Source organism: Lagenorhynchus albirostris, chromosome 18, assembly GCF_949774975.1.
Source record: "Lagenorhynchus albirostris chromosome 18, mLagAlb1.1, whole genome shotgun sequence".
NCBI classification, from domain to species: Eukaryota; Metazoa; Chordata; class Mammalia; order Artiodactyla; family Delphinidae; genus Lagenorhynchus; species Lagenorhynchus albirostris.
In genome coordinates, this window is record NC_083112.1 from 17501807 (window position 1) to 17515855 (window position 14049).

Genomic DNA, 14049 nt, shown 5'->3' on the forward strand with positions numbered 1-14049 from the left:
GTAGCTTCATGGAGAACTGTTAAATCCAACAAAACTCCAGGTTCCACTCTCAAAATGCCACTGGCCTTTCCAAGAATTCTACGTAGAAAAAAATGATTAGATTGGACCTAGAAGAATACTTAAAGAAACTTGATTTTTATTTTAATAGTAACACAATTCAAAGCTTAAATGAAAACATCTGGTTTCACTTTCTTTACTGATTATGATAGCTAGAGATTCTGAGACTACAAGCATGACTCTGTCATTTATTCAATATGCAAATAAAGTTCTTGGCTTGAGTGTAAATCTTATACTTTCAGTTGTGCCCCTTTTAACTATTTATTTTTTATATCCCCTCTTGGGTCCAAAAAAAGTTTGAGGTAGAGTTAGTCATTAAGAAATGCATCCTTCCCACAAAATGCCAACAGGCACAATTCCCCCCAAAAGAGTAGAATAAAGTAGACCTTGATTTATTAGAATTCAGATCACTGGGATAACTGCCAATTCTGCTTTTTTCCACCCTCTTCCACAGAGGTTGTGACCCAAATCTCAAGATGAAAGGCCAAATTTGGGGGCAGGCGGGTGGAGACAGGGAAGAGGTGACCACATGGTAGAGGGATCGATTTCTATTGCAGCTATGAAACAGACCCGTTTATTAAGAGCCAGGTACTGTGCTGAATGATAATCAAAGATTACCAGGGTCAGATGAGAAACTTGGGGTTGTTCCCAAAGGAATCAGACCCCCAGAACTGTTCTCACACTGCCTAGCTCTCACCAAACACCCTCTTCACATACACACACACCAAAACAAACAAAAACATCCAAAACTGTCAGCCCTCTCATTAATCAACTAAGTTTGATATCACAGAATTAGGCACTTTCACCTTTGCTAATGAAAGTCTCGCTTTGGTTCCATGTATCACAAAACCAAATATGTAATTCTGGATCTCAACAATGAACTACTTCTGGGACTTGTTGCAACACATCCTCATACTTAGAGGGCCTTAGGCCTATCTTTTCCTCACAGGGAATCCTCTCCTAGTTGGGATCTGTGCATATATTCACTGACAGTCCCAAGGTACCAGAGTGTGACTGTGTATTCATTCATGTCAGGCAACATGACATTTCAGAAAATGGGGGCCTGGGAGGCCCCTCTCCCTCAGTTTTTATTTCACCAGACCTAGATATAAAATTGGTAATTCCATCTGAACCAGAAAGAGACACTGAGAAGAGAACCCAGGTAATACGGTGTAAATATATACCTTTCCATAGTCGAGTGTATTAGTCTCACTTCACAATACTCCTAAATTTGAGGTGGAGAAGGAGACATCCAGAATACTCGTTCATTTATTTAAGGAAGCAGAAATTAAATGAATGGGGGGAAAAGGAATTACCCACAAATCACAATTAACTACTGTTTAAATTTTTTTTAATAAATAAACTAACCAGTTCATATAGCTAGAATTTTTTAAAATATGTCCTGCAACCTATTTTTATGAGGCGAGGGTAAATGAATAGTATTTCAACTGGCAACAGGATATTAAACTAGGCAACTGACAGGTTATACCACTAAATGTGTATCTATTAAGCCCAGTCCTCACATTTCCATGTCCAATGCTGCATAGTAACAACTGTTGCTTCTAAGCCATTGAAGTTCACAGTAGTAATTGTGATGTCCTAAAATTCCTACTAAATAAATCAACTAAATTAAATTCTATTTAGTATAGTCATGCTAATCAATAGATCTCATATTTTTTCTCATATTTTAACTGATTATAAACTGGCAAGCCACATATGATAATATTGTCCAGTTAGTTAAAAATAGCCCAATCCTGAACATTTAAAACCACACTGACTTGACCTACTACAAATATGACAAGTAAAACAGAAGAAGAGACCAAACCACACTGACAACCCAGGAAGCTATAAATGCTGCACTGACTCATCATCCGATATTACATACTGAAATATTTAAGTATGTCCCGACTTTTATACCCATCCGGATCTCGCATCCCTAAATAGACATAAACTATTTTCCAAGTGCAGAAATCAAGCTGGGTCCTCTCATCCTAGCTTTCTGGGAATTCTGACCACTACTCCCCACCTCCCTTCACCACACATGCATTTTCACCACTTGAGACATTGCAGGGTGAGGGAAAGAAAGAGAAAGAAAGAGAAGTCTCATGACTTCAGAAACTGGAAAGAGGAATTAAATTCTGAAAAGGAGAAAAGAATGGAAGTTTTGCTTAATTCAAGTATTGAGCAAAATATTGTTGCTTAATGATCTTTTAAAAGATACACTAGATCTTTTTAGCCATCTATTGCTTTATTTGATTTATAAGATGTGAAACTATAATGTAATGAAACTTGACCACACAAAAATCACTTCGCCCCACACACCTGATAACATCCCAGTCCCCCTTGCCCCCCAAATCATAGCTCGAGTGACAGGGCCTTACTTTGTACTCTTAAATATCAAGCAAACTAAATGCTAAAATGAGGAGCCTAACACGGTTGAACTGGGAAAAACACAAAGTGGAAATTTACCCCCTCTCGGAAAAATAAGTAAAGTATATGTTAAGGAAATGGGTAATTCAGGGAACCAGAGTACTTAAATAAATTCCCAGATGTTTGTGTTGCTGTCTGAACGTTTTAAAAAGGAAACAGCTTTTCATTACTTTATGAATCCTCCCTCATTATGAAGACAGTTTCAAAGCCCCCAGCATTCAGAAGAGAAAGCCTGTTCTTAGCGTTGTCAGGTTCCTGCTGCGTCTCAGTCACCACGAATGTTCCAGGAACCCACAGAAAAAGCTCAGGCCTGCAAACATGTCTGATTTTGACCTCCCAACCCCCAAGTCTGTGTTTATATAATTCATAATTAAGGTGGATTTATGAAGCTCGATAAAATCACATTTCATATTTCCCTAATCAATATTTCAAAACAAGTAAACCAACAGTCATTTTAACATTAACAGCATGGACAGGATAGCCATAAATCCCCACACCTTCCCCTGGACATCACACGTCTTCACTGGGAAGCTTTAACTGCCTCTGGCAGTGCCAATGGATGTGGTTAAAAATCAAGCAGAAAACATCCGAATGTGCACACTCAGCCACATGATTTTCACTGTCTAAGACTCAAAATTTTTTTTCAAACAATTTTCACCCAATTTAGCTTGCCTTCCTTGCCTGTAAATTGCAATACTGCCAAGTTACAAGTTAAAGATTCTGCCAATTTTTCAGTTTTGTGAGCAAGAGAAGTCAGTGTATTTCCCTAAACGAGTAATGTGTGTGTGTGTGTGTATGTGTGTGTATGTGTGTCTGTGTGTGTGTGTATTGAATTAACACTTGGTTATAGCAGTATACCACAATAACATATGGAAATCTTGTTCAAAATTTCCAAAATAACTCGCACGCATGCGCACGCACACACACCCTTCGTGTATAGGTCATGAAAAAAAAAGTCAAACCCAGACTGAACTGAGAGGGACTGGGAAAGATATCATTTGTAAGTTATAAGTGCTAATATCCACTGCCATTATTGATTCAGTTTAGGGAGAACAATTTACCACCATCCTAGATCTTTATTCTAATGTGACTCATGTTACACATGTGAGCAAGTGACTAGTTTCAGCCTCCACACAAACAAATTTAACTTCTAGAGAAGTCTCCAAAGCAAATTTATAGCCAAAGACAGACTCAGTTCAGAAGCAGTGGTGGTCATGGTGGCGGAGGTTCTTCTTGGGTAATGTCTCATTTAGGCACAACCATGAGGCTCTGGAGAAGAAAACACTCAGAACACCCTGCAGGCATGAGGCTGCAGCCATGGAGCCAGCTAATCAGCCTTCCTTCCTCAGACTATGCTGCTTTTTAAGAAAAAACAAAATATTGAGATAGCTTTTTAACTGCAAATATCTGGGAAATACCTACACTACACCCAGGGCTTTAATACCCTCCCTTCCTTCCCAAATCTAGGAAAGTGGTGTGCTCCCTGTCAAATAACCAGTACAGATCATAAATAGCCAGATAGTCATTGCAGTGTGAGGACCAAGAACTTGCATCCATTTTCAGCAAGAGTCCAACCATTCTGGAGGGTCAAAAGCCTTAAAAAATAAACATACCATAAATACTGAGACACAGACACACACACACAAAGATTAAAGGATACTCAATGTCACACACTTCATACTAGTGAAAAAATGGAAAATAACCCAAATGTTCAACAATAAGAAAGTTTGGGCTTCCCAGGTGGCGCAGTGGTTGAGAGTCCGTCTGCCGATGCAGGGGACACGGGTTCGTGCCCTGCTCCGGGAAGATCCCACATGGCGCGCAGCGGCTGGGCCCGTGGGCCATGGCTGCTGAGTCTGCGCGTCCGGAGACTGTGCTCCGCAACGGGAGAGGCCACAACAGTGAGAGGCCCGCGTACCGCAAAAAAAAAAAATAATAAATAAATAAATAAATAAATAAAATAAAAAAGAAATTAGTTTGACAAAATGTGGTATATTCTTCCATAGATTATGATGTAGAAATTTTAAAATGATGTTATAGAACAATAATGACATAGGAAATATTCATGTATATTATTTAATGATAAAAGCAAGTTTAAAACACATTAGGGGGCTTCCCTGGTGACGCAGTGGTTGAGAGTCCGCCTGCCGATGCAGGGGACACGAGTTCGTGCCCCAGTCTGGGAAGATCCCACATGCCGCGGAGCAGCTGGGCCCGTGAGCCATGGCCGCTGAGCCTGCGCGTCCGGAGCCTGTGCTCCGCAACGGGAGAGGCCACAACAGTGAGAGGCCCATGTACCGCAAAAAAAAAAAAAACAAAAAAACACATTAGGATGTAATCCTAATTTGAAAAAAAAGAATACTGTATAAAGATATGACTGGAATGATAGACATCAATAACAGCATTATCTCTGGGTAATGATAGGAAAAGTAAATTTTATTTCCTTCTTTGTGTTTTACTGTATTTTCCATACTTTCTACGGTGAAAATATATTATTTTCATCATCAGGTAAAAAATAAATTTTATTTTTAAAATTAATCACATGTCATTCTTACAGAGAAATGGTTTCCTTTCTTCCTTTTTGTCCTATCCTACACCTCCACCCCCCAAAAACAAACAGCCTGAATTTCACCAGTTTTCCTGACTTCACCTGGGTTCTTTTCCTGTTTAAGTCAAGTGGAAACAGTCCTGGAGGAAATTAGACTGTAAAGACCAAATGCTTCATAAATTCATGTTCAAAGAAGGCAAGTAAGACCATAAGTGGCCAAAAGAATTTGGTGATGAAAATAAGCCACTAAATGGATTATTTACTTTAGTCTTTACTGATAAAAAAATATTAGCAAGCTTTGCATTCTTCAATTACATTTTGAAGCAGAAATTATGCCATTTTACTCATTTACTCATTCAGTCACTGTAGTCCATTTGGGCTAATATAACAGAATACCATAGACTGGGTAACTTAGAAACAAGAGAAATTTATTTCTCACTGTTTTGGAGGCTGGGAAGTCCAAGATCTTGATGCCAGCAGAGTCAGTGTCCGGTGTGGGTCTGCTTCCTGGTCTATAGACAGAAGTCCTTTCACTGTAGCCTCGCCTGGTGGAAGGAGCAAGGGAGCTCTCTGGGGTCTATTTTACAAGGGCAGTAATCTCATTCATGAGGATTCTACCCTCATAAGCTATCATCTCCTAAAGACCCCATCTTCAAAATACCATCACATTGGAGATTAGGTTTCAACATAGGAATTTGGCAGGGGTGGGACACATTCAGTCCATAGAAGCCATCAAACACTATGCACTTCTTATGTGCCCACATGGTGCCAGGCTTGGAACACAAGCCTGGTCCTTGGCTCAAATCCCTCACAGGCTGCTGAATTCCCAGCTGCACTTGTGTTTTTCAGGGCACCCACCTCTTCCTCACCCATCCTTTTCTTCAGCCACGGCAGTTCTTTATGTGTCAGCCTTCCATTAAAGTTTCACTGGAATAAAAGATTCCTTGGCTTAAAAAAATAAAAGAACGTTTGGAACTCTCTACTCTCCTATTATTTTATTATCAATTTTTTTTTTTTTTTTTGCGGTACGCGGGGCTCTCACTGCTGTGGCCTCTCCCACTGCGGAGCACAGGCTCCGGACACGCAGGCTCAGCGGCCATGGCTCACGGGCCCAGCCGCTCCGCAGCATGTGGGATCCTCCCTGACCGGGGCACCAACCCGTGTCCCCTACATCGGCAGGCGGACTCTCAACCACTGTGCCACCAGGGAAGCCCTCTACTCTTATTTAATCAACTAGATGCTCTGGAGTTGAGTGGCAACCACTCACAATTTTAAATTAACTCATGGGTAAGACTATTAGCCCAAATGCTTCTCCCCCCAATATGATGTGTTATAATTGTATGCTATCATCATCTGCTTTGAAAATTTCCCATCAACCTTTCCCACCCTTTAGCATACCAAATTCCCTAAGTGGGTTTGAATTCTTAACCTTTGCTGGTAGAGTATAACCACATCCCAGTTAGGGACCAGGGGACTGTTTTTCTTTAGGCCACTTGACTATAATCAAGTGGTCTAGCTCTTTTTCCCAAATTCTGGTCTAGAACTAGAATAAGAACTATTGGAGAATTTGTTTAAAATGGAGAGTCAGGCCCCACCTCCAGAAAATCTGATTATATGAGAGTGAAGTGGGATTCCATGTTTTTAACGAGCTGCCCAGGTGTCTCCTAGCTTGATAAACACTTTTGGAGACAAAGATTCTAGCCTTGGTGAGGGAGGCTCAGAATGTTGTTAGATCTCAAGAAACCTTGGGCATCTGTTATAGCACATTTTCATTATTTACCTGTTTATATATTCTATTTCACCCACTAGATTTGAAGCCCCTTTTGGAAAAGTAACTTGACATAGTCGCTGTATCCACTGGCTCAGTGCAATTCTACTATGTCCAATAAATGTTTGGCATTAAATTAATTAATAAAACAAAGAACAGCAGTAATTCATCAAATTCTGATCCTACTGGACTAAACTATTTTTTCCATCAATAGACTACCATTAATAAACCTGTTATTAGAGTTAATATGTTTTTTTCTCCTGTGAGATCCAATTCAGCTAAACAATTAGGGACAGCTTTTTTAAAAAAAAGTTTCTTACAGTTTGAGTTTTAAGAGTGCTCCATGAGGTAAACAGGATAAGAACAGTTATCCAGCTGTTTTAGCTGAGGACACAGGCCAAGGAAGGATAAAATGACTAGCAAGTACTCACAGTTTTTAGTATTTGCACAGGCAAGAATGCAGTGTGTTGTAGTGAAAAAGCATACTCTTTATTGCCGCGCTTGAATTGGAGCCCTGCCATTTACAAGCTGTGTGATCTTGAACAAGTTATTTAAATTTTCTGAGCCTCCCTTTTTTTTTGCATGTACTCTATACACAGGGACAGACAGCAGGTTTGTCTGAAGCATTAAATGCGTCTAGGAGAGTGTTTGGCACATAGCAGGAGCTGAGCACACATTGTATTCCTTCCTTCCTGACACACTCTCCACAGCAAGGACTCGGTTTGTCTTCGCCTGGCAGTAGTATGTGCTCAACAAATATTTATTGAATTGATTGATTAACGTAATCCTAGGATTAAAAATAACCCCACAAACGTCTTTTCCTTTTACCTATCAAATGTTATCAATCTATAAAATTATAATATTACCATAATCCCTCCCCCAATCACAAACCCCAGATGGTCTACATACTAATGACAAGCTATATTCAGTCACAACCCAAGGAGAGTGACTTAGAGACTACAAACTGTGAAATAAAGAGGGAGTTTCCATTTAAATATAAGACTATACATATGTTTCTCTGTATAATAAAACAAAACTAATACATCAGCATCTCTTTATTCTGAAATTTTCTAGCAAGCAAGGATGGTAAAGACAAATTAATCACATGTGTGAATTCAATCTGTATAAAACATTCCTACTTATTGTGATCGCCTTAATTTTTATATTGGCAACCCTAAAATAACTTATAGGGATACTATAAGTTCACTCAACCCTATTTTTTCCACAGGGATTGAAAGTCCTCAAATGTGAATACTCTTAATATGATTTTCTTTTCAAGGATCATCACCCTCTGGGTTGCGAAAAGCCCTCATGAGAAGAGTGAACAGACTTGGAGTCAGATAGCTCTGCCACTTTGACTCGCCAAGTGACCTTGCATAATAAACTCACTAGGCCTCAGTTTCCTCATCTATAAAATGGAAATATAATAGAAATATAAACACCTACTTCATGGAGTTGTTATGAGGGTTAGGAAAGGCAATGTACGTGAAGTGCCTATGAAACACAGCAGGGACTCAATTTATTGTCCCTCCTGCCCCTACCAAAATGCTACAAACGGATTCAGTGGTTCCAATTAAAAGCACAACATCTAGGTATTTTCATAATTAATCATTAAGACATCAAACTAACATTTTTTAAAGTCTAGTTAGTTGCAAGACTTTTCCTTTGTCCCTCTAGAGAAGAGTCATTAGCTTATAGCAGTCCTGAGACTCACAAATGTCATGAAGGCACCGGCATTTCCAGAGAGGATAAGGGCTGTGTCAACCCATGAAAGCTTTCTCTTTCCTATGAATGCTCTCCAGATTTCTCCTTTGGACTTCTTTGAGCTACCTTGAGCTAAATGCCCCACCCCCATGATCTGACTTTCTGAGAGTTTAAAGCCTGCCCTGTCTGGTGCCCTTTATATTCCAGGGATGCTGAACAACTTGTATTTATTTCTCTGTATCTTCCATTGGATTGTAAACTCCATGAGGTCAGGGCAGTATCTTCTTCACTATTTTAGGTTTCATCTCAAATGTCAATTTTCTAACTGCAGTATCTTCACAAAATTTCCTGCTAGATGAGTTCTCTTAAAATTAATTTTTAAGGGGAATTCCCTGGTGGTCCAGTGGTTAGGACTCGAGGGCCCGGGTTTGATCCCTGGTCGGGGAACTAAGATCCCACAAGCCTCACAGCACGGCCAAAAATTCTTTTTTAAATATTTTAAATTCGTTTTTAGGTTTCTTTTTTTCTTTTCAAGGTGTGAAATATTAACCATGTAGGTAGAATAAGCATATATATATATTTTTTTTTTAATCTATACATGCCTCAGCAGATGCTGGCACAGAATACCAGATCCTTTAATAAAATAAAAGTGAATCTTCAAATCTTAACACCAGAAGGGAAATCTAGAGGGCATCTGATCTAGTGCAGCACCATGCCCCCCTTTGCATCATTTCCTGCCACCACCATGAAGGCCCCATGATGCACTGCTCACACTTTAAACCCCTCTTTTGGGTCCAGGTTAATCACCCAAGGCTGTCTCTCTACACCCCCACCCAGTCCTCTCCCCTCTATGTTCCAGAAATATTGAATTTCTTGTAAGTAGCCCTAAACAGCCATGCTCACTTCACCATATATAAGCCCATGTGTCCCTTTTCACAGCATATTTTAATTGCCTTGTTTTTTCTCTATAGAGAAAATTGGATTGTGAGCCCTGTGAGGTCAGGAAATGTCCTATTAATTATCCCATTCCTATTCCTGGCATGCAATGGGCTCTCAATAAATATGTTAACTGAATGACCTCCTTTTGGCAAGAGTTTCAGAAACACTTTACTAAAGAGTAAACAGAAAACAAATGGGAAAGAATTAAAATAGAAGGAACAGCCAGGAAAATATAGATATGCCATCCTAGTTTGGTCTCTGGGAGGTGGGAGTCTTGTGCCATCCACCTTTAGACTGGGCGTACCCACCCTGTCTTCTTAGTCCAGGCAGCAAAACTCCACAGGCCTCTTTTTCTTAGGGAGAGGGCTACCCTCACCACCTCCAGCCCTCCACACACAGCTCAGGGCCTGTCTCCTCCTCCTTTCCGTGCCTCCCCTGCCGTCCTCCAGGTAGGCCTCTCACCCCCATCAGACTAGTCCTGCAGGGAAGCTCACCTCCCCATCACAGGGCAGGACCTCCTCCCCCCACCCACCCCGCAGGCCCAGCAGTGTGTGGGACACACCACATCCCAAGAAGGAGGCACAGACCTGAATGTGCCTGGTATAAATCTTTACCAGGCCTGTGACCAGCTCACAAGAGGGAAAGAGGAATGGCTCAAATTCACTTCTACAGGCAAAAATACCTATAGGCTCCTAAGAAAGCAGTCGGCCTTAAGATCACTGCAGATCTGGAAAACTTGTGTAATTCTTTTTTGGTGGAAGCAGAAACCTGACTCTGAGCTAACCCCTGACCAGAGGCCGCTGGGGCCTAGAAACACCCTTGTGAATTCTCCGCGTCTAGGCCGGGGCCTGGGGGTTCCCTGTCGTCCGGCCATCGTCAGAGGCCTCCCTGAGGGCTAGGCCGGCCCCAACTGGACGACCTGTGGCCCGACTGCGGCCCGCACGCAGAAAGCGGAGACCGCCGCGCCGCTTGGGCTGGGAGCGCCGCCGGGTCGCTCAGGCCAGGCCCAGCGCGGCCGCTTCGAGCTCTCAGAATCCTGCGACCCGCACCCCAAGCGCTTCCTATGACCGACCAGACCCTCAGAAACAGAGAGTTCCTCCCCGCCTTCCCCTCCCCGCCAAACTTGCCTGCTCCACGAAGCTCGAGAAGCGGTTCCCCTTGCGCGCCCCTCGCTCCAGGCCGAGCTTGGAAGCGCCTCTGACTTCGCTGCGGCGCCGGAACCCGCGTGGGCTGCCCTGGGCCGCCGCTGCTCGGTGGCCCCGGCTCAGCGCGCGAAGCCGTCCCCGCTGCCCCGCGCCCCTCGGTGCGAGGCCCGATCGGGACCCCAGGGGTCCTGGGAGCCGTGGCCCTTCCGACCCCTAGACATCCAAACCAGAGAGCCCTGGAGTTATTCCGGGCCGCGGGGGTGGTGGAGGATGGGGGTTCCATTCACGTCTCCGTTTGCAACAATAATGACACGTCCTGGTCCCACTGATGCCAGGAACCCCCCGAAGGCAAGCCGGTGGCTCCGCCGGCCCTTCAAGCGCGACGTCCAGTTTGCACGACGTAATCACCAACTTCTGCACTCTGGGAAGGATTTTGAGGGGGAGCCGGGCTGAGCCCCAGACAGCAGCTCCGGGCCGGACTTGGAACATACTTTTTTTTTTTTTTTTCAAATCTGACCCGGATCCGTGGCTCTGAACTTATTGTGACCTCAGCGGCCCGCCTTGGGCTCTGCGCGAGCGGGAACCCGGTGCGGGACTCAGGATTCATGCTCGCACCCGGGGCTTGCAGACCACTGGAGGGGAGAGCGGGGAGGTATTCGTATGGGTTCACGTATGGGGTGTTTTTCTAGAACGAGATAAATAGATCTCAAAACAGTAAAGTCCTGGTCCCGAAGCCACGACCGCGCCCCTAGGTCTCTCCAAAGATCCCCTCCGGGCGCTTGTCTAAAGAGGGGACTTTGGAGCCCCAAGTTTTCCTCAGGCGCGTTGGGTTGAACTTGGGGGCAGCTCTCGCGAAGCGCGCATTGCGCCCACGCGCTCACCTTGGCGGGAGCCACGGACTAATTAGGTGCCCCTGTTCTCCCGCTCAGCCGACGGGGCAGCCCGGCTCCAAGGGGCTGAGACCTGCGGCAGACGCCAAAGTCACCCGCCGTGACCGGCCTCGTCATTTAGAAGGAGAAAGGGCAAAAGGGCTGCTCGAAATCCTTTTTTAATACTTGACAGTTTGAGGCAGGAGCCTTGTAAGCGGAGACGAACGTGCGATAATTCTCTGCTGTTTGAAGAGCAGTGCAAAGCTGCCAAGAAACTCACTACGACGTGACTGTTTACTCCTGCGAATGGGCCTCAAAGAAAATATGCTTGGACCAGGTGACCCGGCGAGATCCGCAAAGCCGCTCCCGGCGACTCTCTGCTCCAGCGAGTCCGAGACCGGGGAGAGAGGAGCGGGCAGGTGGGTTTCCTCCACCCCTGAGTGCTGCAACCTCCTTCTCTATTTTCTCATTTTATTTTTTAAAATTAAAAAGACAGAGAGAGCGCGCGCACAAGTCTTAAAAGTGGATAGCTGAATAGCGTCTGATAAAATTTGCGCTATGAAAAACATGAGGTCGAGATAGATCAGTGCGTGGGTGAAGGCTGCTCTAGCAGAAACTCGAGAAGTGAGCGGGAGCCCACAATTTTCGTTTTTACTGTAGAAATTGGTAAACGAAATCAAATGGCAATGGTTACCTATTACAGCCACTGAAAAGTTCGAAATAATTTAATGTGTTTCGGATTTATATGTATGTAATCACCATACTTTTTATTTTGTCTAGCTATTTCCATTAAGTTTTAATAAACTATCAAAGTTCCCTGGATAAATTTTGTGAGGGTTTTTTTGGGGTTTTTGTGTGTGCGTTTTGTTTGGTTGTTTTGTTTTGTTTGTTTTTTTTGTCTGAGTGAGTGGAGATTACATGAACCAGAAGCGAAGTTTGAGCATAATTTTCTTAGCCACTGGGAAGTCTATCTCCTGCCAAAATTCCAAGGATGGGAAGAAGAAAGGGAGACTAAATACTCATTGAGTACCTACTATGTGCAGACAACCTGATAGGGCTGGCTTTATAAATTTTATTTAATATTAATAATTGTTTATCAATAAGAGCTCTTTTAAAAAGACCAAACACTTTCTTCTGCATCCGGACCTCAAAGGGACAGCTTCCATAATTTTATTTTATTTGCAAGAATTTTGTTTTTATTACTTCCTTCTTCTAAGTGACGTAACTGCTAAGGTTAGTGGAGAGATCCATGTTTAATGATATTAAAGTCTGTTAGTTTAACTGATTACATCTTTTAGTGTTAATCCTGTCTGGGGCGGGGGGTTCGGGGTGGGGAAGTGAAGGTGAGTCAGCACACGGTGAATTTCTCCTAACTCTTTAGGTCCCTGTAAAAATAAAGAAATCCCGAACTGCTCGGGAGGAGAAGGAACTTATAACTGGGAGGAGAGCACTGTCACTGAAAGCGATGGCGGGGGGTGGGGGTGGGGGGGGCGGGAGGGAAATGCAAAGCAAAACTTTTTCGTCTCTGTGGATCAAAGGAACCGAAAACATGACCCGTTTTGTAAGGGCTATGCAAACACTGTGGCTTGTGCTGACCACTGATAGAGGCTGAGTTAGACTAGAGGCTACATATGTTACAAAGAATACGATGCAATTGCGTATGCGGAGCTTTAAAAAAAAAAAATGAGAAGGGAGTTGACAGTCAGATGAAGTGGGAAAGGAGGGGAGGAGAATACACCCAGGAGCCTGAGCAGCCAGGTAAATCATCAAAAACTCAGTTCCTGCAACTAATGAAAAAACCAATCTCACTGTAGTCCAGGGGAAATGGTTCGCTGACGCAAGGCTGATGGTGAGTCCATTTGTCGTGCTTCTTTTCCGGACTATCAAAAAAGTTATTTCGAGATTCAGCCAAATGTTTTGACTGGGAGACTGAAAACGGGACGAGGCGTTTCCTGCCTTAACGTCCGAGCCCGCAGCAGGGCCCAGAGCGGAGCGCGCTCCGAATCGCGCGCTTCCCGCCCGGGGCGGTTCAGAAAGGACGCTCCCCGCCGCCCTGGGAGAAGCGAGCCCGAGGTCAGGTGGCGGGGGCTGCTCGGGTTCCACGTGGGGCCTGAACTTCAGCCTTCCTCTGGAGGAATGCTCCTCTAGTTTTGTTCTGGAAGGGAAAATGGGCTCAGCTCTTCGAGAGCTATCAAGAGTCCCACTCGCTGGACAAACCTGGAAACTCTGGAAGTTCTAAACTGAGCTTCCCTCGTTCCCTGAGTCCCTTTCTATCTTCTTTACCGGCGCTAAAGGGCTGCTTGCCGAGGGGGTGCTCTTTTAGATGATTTTTTTCCACGTAGACCGGAGAAGGGCCGCCGCCCGCTCCGAACGCGACTTGCCGACCTCAGCGCCCTGGGCTCGCGCGGCGCACCGCCCGCCCCTCCGCGCCCGCCCAGCCCCGCTCGCGGAAAGAGCCCGAGGGGGGAGTATCTTCTCCGCGGGCCAGAGCTCGGTGCCAGAGCGCTCTCCTGACATAACCTTGCCCAGGGTGGGCCAAGACGTGCACTAACCATCGCTTGGCTCCCCTGCTGCCGCTGCCGTCCCCAC